This window comes from Danio rerio, chromosome 4 (assembly GCF_049306965.1).
Source record: "Danio rerio strain Tuebingen ecotype United States chromosome 4, GRCz12tu, whole genome shotgun sequence".
Taxonomy (NCBI): Eukaryota; Metazoa; Chordata; class Actinopteri; order Cypriniformes; family Danionidae; genus Danio; species Danio rerio.
Window position 1 is genome coordinate 19,543,057 of NC_133179.1, and position 9,914 is coordinate 19,552,970.

The following is a 9,914-nucleotide window of genomic DNA, read 5'->3' on the forward strand; positions in this document are numbered from 1 at the left end:
TGATGTATTAATATGTAAACTAAACATTACATTATTATGAATTAATGATGAGTTAAAGAGCTTGCTAATCATGAACAACCTTAACATGAGTCGTAAGAGTTCATGTGTAAATAAAGGCTACCTTAATTACTTGTTAGTACATTTTTAATTAATGTATTAATTAACATTAAAGTTTATGGTAAATGTAACCAACATGATCTCATGTTCTGTTATTGTATAATTATGTCATGACTTTACTTGAAGGGGGTACATCATCCTTAACTCATTCTCATGAACTCCTGTGTTTAAACTGTTCATGTTGATATTGACCAAACTCGTTATATTGCTATTCATTGTAAACGCACTATATGGACCTGCCTAAGGAGTTCATACGTAGTTAAAATGGGTTAATGATGATGAGCCCCTCCAAGTAAACTCGTGATAATTATACACTAACATATCATGAGATCATAATGGTTAAATTAAGCTAAAATTAAATAATACATTAATGAACAAACAATAATGTACAAGAATTAAGTTAGCCGTTCACATGAACTCAAGTGACTGATGTTGTAGTTAAAGTTGGTAGCCTACATGATTAGCGCATAAGGATTAGTTCTTAATAATGTTTAGTTTACACATTAACACATTATTATTCATGTACTTTTATTTTAAAGTGTTACCAATAAATGTCTCAAACTCTAGTTTTGTTAATGCAATTACATTACATTGCCAGCTAGTTACTGTCAGACACTATTTTTTTATTTTTTTTGGCAGAAGGGAGGATTTTAATCATTTAACTTGTAAATAATGAACTGATATTAATAATTTTGAATTAATTATTATGTGTTACTCTATATCTCTTTTAAATCCACTGTCAACTGTACAGTTTTATGGCTTTACTCAACATCTTTATCCTTCCCCCCATTTATTGTAGTCATCTTTAATGTTGCACTTTACACAATACCAAGAATCAATGTTAATTTAAGAACTCCATGTTACAAGAACGGGATGTGACTAAACTTGTCAACTAAATATCACTGCATTAATCAGAACATCCTGACAAAAACATGAAACAGTAACTGATGACTACTGCTGGGTTGGTTACTTACAGATTGTTTTACTGATAGCAATAGAACTTTTATACTCTGTGTAATGGATTTGGACTACTTTCTGGATTACTTTTACATGAAGTTACTTAGTCTTTTTATAGCTTATTTTAATTTATCCACAAAGTTGTAAGCGTTGGATAACAAGTTAATTTAACAATATTGCATTGGAAAACTTTAAAAACTAGCAAAATTGGAATGTTGAATAATTAAGTCCCACTGTGCAGTCATTTGCATTCATGTAATCCATAAAAAATAACAAGTTTAAAATTGTCGTTAGAACTGATTGAGTAATCTAGATTGCATGTTTTAATAATAAATCTCAAGTAACTATATAAACTCACAATTAATTTCTATAAGAATCAAACATTATAGATGTGATCGATTTCCACAAGTAAATGACTATTTTTCCCTCAGATGAAAAAAGTAGGGCAGTGGTTTTCCCAGAAATGCTTGTCTATATCATATTGCTCAATAACAACGCCTACGTCAAGGTTTGAAGCTTCAGCTTTGTGAAGACATGTCACTTTCTTTGCAAGATTTTATGAGTAGACGGGAAAGAACTTGATCAGGAAAACCTGAAATGTAATTAACATTTTAACTGATAAACAAAGTTACGCCTACTGTTTGGTGTAGATTTAGAACAATCACGACCATAAAAACCTCTCAAAACAAACTTACCACAACCTCAGGAGTTATGATCAAGTAGTTAGTTTAAAATTTCTAAAACAAAGCGAGGCGACAGTGCTACTGTATACATATTTTTATTCCTCAGTATAAAACAGAGTTTAAGTAACAGCAGTTTTGTATTTGTCCTGCATACAGTATCTGTCAGTACCCCATTTACATAAAAAGTACAAAGAAAGGTGTTAAAAAAATAATAACAAACATTTGTTTTCTAATGGCACAGTGACAGTGTATATTATATTCAATATGTAAACAAAATATTGGAGCAGATTCTGAAAAAAAAAAAACTTTAGGGAAATGTACTTCAAACATTTTACTTTTCACTTTCCTTTTTACTTCAGAATTATTTGTGAAATTTACCAATTCCATTAATCTGGCTATTTTACTATTGTATCTATTTTACTGTATTATTATATTACTTTGATCATCCAAAAACAATGTACAAATAATCTGATATCAATATATATAAATCATATGACAAGGTCATGTTTATATTTTACAAACACAAAATGTCATATATTTACATAAATATTAAATAAAAAGGGACATTTAGATATATTTAACCAATACAAATATGTAAATATTAGTTTAAATATATATTTTTCAAATCATATCTCCTTATGAGATGCATTTATGATAATTGTATGCCATTTTTACATCCATTTACATGTCATACAACTAACTTCAATCCATTAGTTCTCTTTGTAACCATATGAAAAAGTGTGTAGATTTTTTTTCAGTGCAGTTTCTCCATGAATACAGTGTAAGAATAGCTATGAAGTATGTAAAATCAATGACAAAGCATTCACACATGCGGTACAAACATGATTATTTTACAGCAGTCCAGGATGTTAATACAGTTTATACCCAGAAACCAGAACAACAAAAGAAAAAAGAAACTACTATTTGCACTGCACTTGCCATCATTGTTCTTCAAACTGTCTCATATTTCACATGACTCAACAAAACACAGCTCACAGTGTAATGGAGGAAACAATTTCATATTAATCCTCAGTAGTCTTAATACACCGATTATTTCTCCTAGTGCAATTGATCCCATCACTGCTCCAGTTCATTTGGATCCAACACGCTTGGCGTTGTCAGCAGCTTCCGTCAGTGAAACAGTCCACACGGTCCAGTTGTCATCCGCCAGACATGATCCTTGAGGATACATCAGACCTCCGACTGAACTAGCCAGACCAAACAGAGCAACCAGAAGAGAAACTGCGGTTCCGATGAAGTAGACCTGTTCGACTCCAGACATGATTCTGTGCGGGATTGTTCTCTATAAACAAAATAAATAACACATTCGTGCCATGCTTTCATCAGTACCGGAAGTAAATAATACATAATTACTATTTAATAATACTTACACTAGCCCACTTAATAATAAACTGTATAGTCAATTAATTTTACACCGATCAGATTTACTGAAAGTACCAGTGATCTACTTTCTTAACACAAATACTGACAAAATACTAAAGCAAAACTAAATAAATTCGTGTTTCTTACCAGGTGTGCTGATCGTCGTGCACGGTTGAGGATAATGGGTTTCAGTGGACGTACTTCTCCTTTTCAAAGTGCAATAACGTTACCTTTAAAGCATCTGGGATTTTCCTATAAAAAAATTCCCGCGATGAAAGAGGAGGAGGATCCTTTAAAATGAATTGTCTGAGCCGACTCACAAAATCTGTCCGAACAATTCCGAAAAAAAGTAGGTTCTGACGTTTTATTTACCACGCGAGAAGTTACACGAAGAGTCATTGAAGAAATGTTTACAACGTTGATCTGACAGTTTTATTGACGCATATCTTTAATATTTTATGCTAGCCTTACAAAAACGCAATAATCACTGTGAAAGCTACAGTATGATGATAGGCTTCGAGGCTATGGCAAGCGGTTTTAACATTTATTAAACGTTCAATCAGTTTTCATTTATATTTTTTTAAAAACTGTATATTTTTCTCAAAGAGTTATGAGATCTCCTAGTGCTTATTATTTTGGTACCATGTGTTTTTCACTGAATCATTTTTATATACTCATACCCACATGGCAAATTTTCTCTGGCCGAGCTCTGGCCAACAATCAGCTTTTGAATTACGGTGAATTACGGTGAATTACAGTACATTACTGGACCAAGTCTGGCTTTCAGACAAGGGCCAAAGATGTTCCATATCTGGGCCAAGTCTACGCCAAGTTAATAACCCATATGTGGGCAGGAACTGGGTAAGATATGGGCCATGTTTGGCCATTGTCTGAAAGCCAGACTGGGTGTGTCACAACTGCAATGACATTGATAAGCCTATGATGCATTGTGATTTAGGCATGTTAATAATGGGAATTGTTAGTAATAGTTAAGAATAATATAATTTGTACAATAGTCATTTTATTAATAAAATATATTTAATGTAGGTTTAATTCAGTTATTTTGTAACATACAGGAAACAACAGATTATTTAAATAATGAAATATTGATTGTTTCCTGCATTAAATTAGAAGATGCAAACAGGAAGATGGAAATGCCTTTGTGTATTAAAATATTTCATTTTTCAAATATATTTCAAATGTATTCTAAATGTGGGTCAAGACACATAAGGCCAAACCTACATGGCTCACATAACAATTTTTAACATCTGGGCCAATGTCTGGTCCATGTCTTGTGTACCAAACCTCTACCAAACCCAGGTCATGTTTGGCCCACATCCTGTATATCTGTGCCAGATGAATGCCTGCTGTGCCAGCTTAATGATAAATCTGGGCCAGAATAATTTGCCACTGGGAATTGGGGCTACTGGGATTGCACAACACTATGGTACCAAATAGGTGGAGCTAGTAGACTCACTACTGAATGCTGAGAATTCATCAAACATCATCAGCTTGTGCAACAAGACAGGCAACGACAACACAAGAAGGGCTATTTTTCAAAACACAGATGAAAGACATGACCTTATTAATACAATAACAGCATGCAGCAATGCTCCCTGCTCAAACAAAGCTAGTCTTTTTGTGACAAACAGCCACATGCTAAGAAGAAATCTGCTGTATGGCCTCCATTGTGGTTCATAAGCCTGTCATATGTAAATATGTGGAAAACGCGAGAGGTGATGCTTCCTCTCTCTACTTGTCATGTGGCGAATTAACTCAAGTTTGCAATATGTAAATGGAATGAACTGCTGCTTTTATTTAAGTGAAACTGACGTTGGTCTAACTGTCTGGCCTACACTACGTCTACCAAGTAAGGCTAAGGGCTGGTGTAGTGCTGAAAAGTGCACTCCTGCTAGATTATGCCTCACCACAATAACCTGTAGAGTAAAGTCAGGATTAGGTGTGAGGGTAGGGTTTGCAGGTGTAGTTTGAATTAGGGAATCAGGTAGTCAATTGAGCAAGGGGGTGCATAAATTGGCAGGAGTGCATTTCACAGCACAAGACAGACCAAGCTAAAGGTCGGCCATTGTGCACTGTCATTCTGCCGGCCAGCGTTGGTCCAGCTAGTAGGTTTTGTATGTTCTGAACACGCCTCTCGTCACGCTAACGTCAGGGCTCATTGGCCTGATTTAGCATGTCAAATTGGCATCAGGTCGTCGGCTGAAGAGAGTGCTCTGACTGCTTATTTAGCAACGAATCAGAGCACAATGAAGTGCCAGTAAACAATTCAAGTCAAGAAGGAACACAAAGAGCCCGACTGTACTTTCACTACATTCTCAAATATTTGATATGGATTATTAGATGATCAGACATATTTCCAGAAGTGAATCCCTCCGTGATGAGTGACCATTACAGTGATAATGGATACTAATGGATACAGATACTAAATGCTGCTTTGTTTATGCTGTGTATGCGTGCACTTTAAAACACTTTGAAATAAATATAAAAATGGCAGGATTTCTTTCCTTTTCTATTTCAGGCACCTTCGCCCGTCCTATGCAATCCTTAAAACAGTCGGCTTATATGGCGATGCGTGACTGTCAGACACTCTCCATATTGATAAATAAACAATGTTTCCCAAATGGATTCTGTTCATGCGATTAGAAGCAGAGCAAAAGTGGGGCTTATCAATCCCTTATTTTGACATCCCAATGTTGACAGGTATGTCATAATGTTCAGTGGAACTGAGGCATTAAAAAGACGCAAGTACTAACTAGGCAGGCAGCATAATGGTTCAAGTCCCAACTGGGCCAGGAAGCATTTCTGTGAGTTTGCATGTTAGTGAGTGTGTGTGAGAGTTTCCCAGCACTGGAGGTTGCACAAGTAAATGCACTCTCAGGACTGGGTTGTGTCGGGAAGGGTATCAGCTCATAAAGCATGCGCCAGAGTATTTGGTGGTTCATTCCTCTCTGGCAACCCCTGATAAAGAAGAGAATAAGCTGAAGGAAAGTGTGTATTCTTACATTTTCAGTAGATGTTACATATACATTAGGTTATTTAGCACTTTAGTTATTTGATACTATTAAATACATATTCTACTACTGTACTACTAATTTATTAGACACTGGTATTTATTTTAGTTGTTACTATTAACATTTTGGTAAATTACTTCTACGGGCATGTGATTAACATATTAAGTACTCTAGATTTGTCTTGCAAATGTGACCGGTACTGTAGTTTTCTTTTTCAGTGCACCTATTAATCACTAACTAACAATAATTCTAATAGTAACAGGTAGACAAATCTTTTGAAATATTACAAGTATGCCATGCCTTTGATTACATTCTAGTACTGATTTATAACTTTTACACAGAGCTTAAGTTGTACCGGAACACGCCGGATCCGGAACCTCTGAAATCTGATCTGGCACCTCATTTTACTGATCCCTCTCCCCAAAAGCCCTCCTCCCCTGTCTGCTGTTCATTTTCACTTTCTTCTGCGACTCCCCAACCCTCCTCACTTTCGTCCGCGATAACCCCCAGTTTATATGGTAACTGTTAAAACAGCTTGCCATATGACCAACTGAGAAAAACGAATCACTGGTGCAGTTCAAAGTGTTCAAAGGAATCGATTCCCGATAACATAAGGAATTCCCAAACTGCTGGCATTTAAAGTCTACATGTAATTTCACAGAAAAACAAATGAAAGAACTGAGCTATTATTATGCAAAGAACCAACCATAAAGACTTTTAATTAAACATTTTATCAACATTAGTCAGTCATTAAAAACTGTAGTAACTGGCCATTCCAGTGAAACAGGATGTTCTTTGTGAGTCATCAGAAACGTGAAGTGCAAGTGATTAAAGCGTTTTAATATTAAATTCTAACATCTAAGCACTTCTTTCTGTTTGGCAAAATAATAACAGATGAGCACTTTGATGCTGAACTTTTGAATTACATGCAGACTTTAATACCATATGGAGAATTGCGCAATAGGAAAATGTATTATTTTATAAGTGAATATGGTCTGTGCTGCCCCCCTTTGTTTGAAAGATAAAATATATGTTTTCGAAATTACCGCTGGAGGGAGCAAGAAACCGCAGTGAATTATATAGAAACAAATAAAATATGCAGATTTTAATATCACTCTGACACGTGTCATACAAACTATTTCCCTTTGTTCATGAGGATGAAATGAACGTCCTCGTCATGTGCTTATAACCTCACATTCTGTTCTATAATGGGACAGCAAACAAAATGTGCATGAGATCAATTGGTCATGTTAACCACATGAGAAGTGAGATGTTTTTTTCAACCGAACGAAAGATAAGTGATTTTTCATAGATAAGGTCTTCTTTGCACTGCCTGTGTGTGTGTGTGTGTGTGTGTGTGTGTGTGTGTGTGTGGTTGAAGACAGTCAGCTACTGTTTTTCTATAAGGTTTAAGAGGATTTCAGCCTAAGCTACTGTCTCCAAATCAGCAACCACCTGCTTCTGCTTAAAGCGATATATAGTGTATAGAAAAATTTTTTTTTAGTTATTGTGCACAATACATTTATCAGCTAATGACAATGTGTTTTGACAGCATCTGTGGCCTTGTCATTGAAGCATGCATAATTATGGAGACTTGATAATCTTAATAAAACAAACTCCTTCACACCTTCTGAACATAAACAATGCCCTGTTTTGGGTTAGTTCTGATTCTTCTGATTTTATCTATTTTGTTGTCGTTTGCTACTTGCCTTTTTGGTTTTATCATTTTTTTTGTTTATTCGCATGGCTTATATAATTTACGCTTTGTATATCTTTTGTTTGTTAGTTTGATTTATTTTGTTTCTATTTGCTTATTTTATTTGTTTTGTCTGCACTCAAAAATATTTTTGCTGCTTGATCAAACTATGCATTTAAAATAAGCTGAATCAAAGCAATTAAAAGTTTTTTGGCGGTACAACCTCATATTTTTATGTTCAATTAACTTACATAAAAAATAAAAATAATTAAGTTAATAATCAATGCATTTTGGGAAAACTTGAAGGGATTCTGTGAAACCCAGCATTTTGTACAATGTGTTTTTTTATACAAGTTGTATAACAGTTTTCAATTATTTGTTTATTCTGTTTGCTTGTTTTATTGCTTGCGTGTCTTTCTATGTTATATTTCTGTTTTGTTTCATCTAGTTAAATCCATTTTTTTTTATTAGTTTTTGTTTGGTTGTGTCACTTTTCTAGCTTGTTTCTAGTTTGATTTGTTTGCTTATTTTTTCACTTTTCTGTTTTGTCCATTTTGTTTTGTCTTGCTATTTTTTTTTAATTGTTTCATCTAATTTGTTTTATAATTTTTTGGTCTGGTTGATATATTTTGTTTACTTTCCTTGTGTAAAATGTTATAGTTAGTTAGTAAATTAGTTATTATTCATTTATTTTTTCATTTATTTGCCTTTATTTATTTTGGTTGATTCATACTTGAATTTTTCTAATTAGTTTCTAGTTTGTTTTGTTTGCTTATTTTATTATTTGTCAGTTTTGTCCATTATGTTTTGCCTTGTTTTCTTGTTTCATCTAATTAGTTTTATCCTTGTTTTTGTCTAGTTGATGTATCTATTTTCTGTGTGTAATATTTTATGTAGTTAGTTAGTAAATTAGTTATTAATCAAGTATTTATTTATTTATTTACCTCTTTACCCTCTTCTTTATTCTTTTAATCTACATTTTGTCTTCATTTAATCTAGACTGTTTTGTTTGTTTATTTTATTTGTCTTGTCTATTTTCTTTTGTTTGGTCTTACATGGCTTTATTTTATTTATTTGTTAGTAGAAATTTAATTTCATTCATTCATTCATTTTCTTGTCGGCTAAGTCCCTTTATTAATCCATGGTCGCCACAGCGGAATGAACCGCTAACTTATCCAGCAAGTTTTTACGCAGTGGATGCCCTTCCAGCCACAACCCATCTCTGGGAAACTTCCACACACATTTACACACTACGGACAATTTAGCCTACCCAATTCACCTCTACCGCATGTCTTTGTACTGTGGGGGAAACCAGAGCACCCGGAGGAAACCCACGTGAACGCAGGGAGAACATGCAAACTCCACACAGAAACGCCAACTGAGCTGAGGTTCAAACCAGCGACCCAGCAACCTTCTTGCTTTGAGGCGACAGCACTAAATACTGCGCCACTGCTTCGCCCCTAGTAAAAAGTTAATAATCAAATCTTTTTTTTATTTATTTATTAGCCTTTCTAACCTCTTTTTTAGTTTTGTCTTTATGCAAACTAGATTGTTTTGTTTGTTTATATTATTTGTCTTGTCCATTTTGTTCTGTTTGATCTTATATGGCTTTTTATTTATTTTTAGCTAACTATTGTTAGCTATTAATCAAATTTTTTTTTTCTATTTATTTGCCTCTTTACCCACTTTTTATTTTTAATCTACATCCACATATTGTTTTGCATTTAATTTATTTGTTAGTTAAATCTATCTTGCACACAACTGTTTAAACTTTATTTAGTAACTGTAGTTTTAGCTACCTTGTATCATTTGCTTTCTGGCTTTTCTTTTCTCATACAGTATGTTTTGAGGTTATTTTACCTCCGCATCTATTTTTGTTTTCAGCTAGTTTTTGTCTGGCTGACTCGTTTTATCTCATTTCGCTCTGCTTGTTTGCTCCTGGCCCTATGCACACATTTATTCATCAAGTCTGAGTCAGTAAAGTGCCTTTTTCGTCTTAATGGTCCCCAGGTCTAATTCTCCAATCCTCTTTGTGAGAGTGACGTG

General features: G+C 34.2%; 1 long non-coding RNA gene across 1 annotated transcript; it reads right to left on the reverse strand.

The window, feature by feature from the left end:
* Positions 1-1,836: 1,836 nt before the first annotated feature.
* Positions 1,837-3,383, reverse strand: si:dkey-31f5.8. The gene is made up of 2 exons (XR_012402066.1): positions 3,288-3,383; positions 1,837-3,060 (listed from the first exon to the last, which is right to left on the reverse strand). It is a non-coding gene; the product is annotated as a si:dkey-31f5.8 (long non-coding RNA).
* Positions 3,384-9,914: the final 6,531 nt, after the last annotated feature.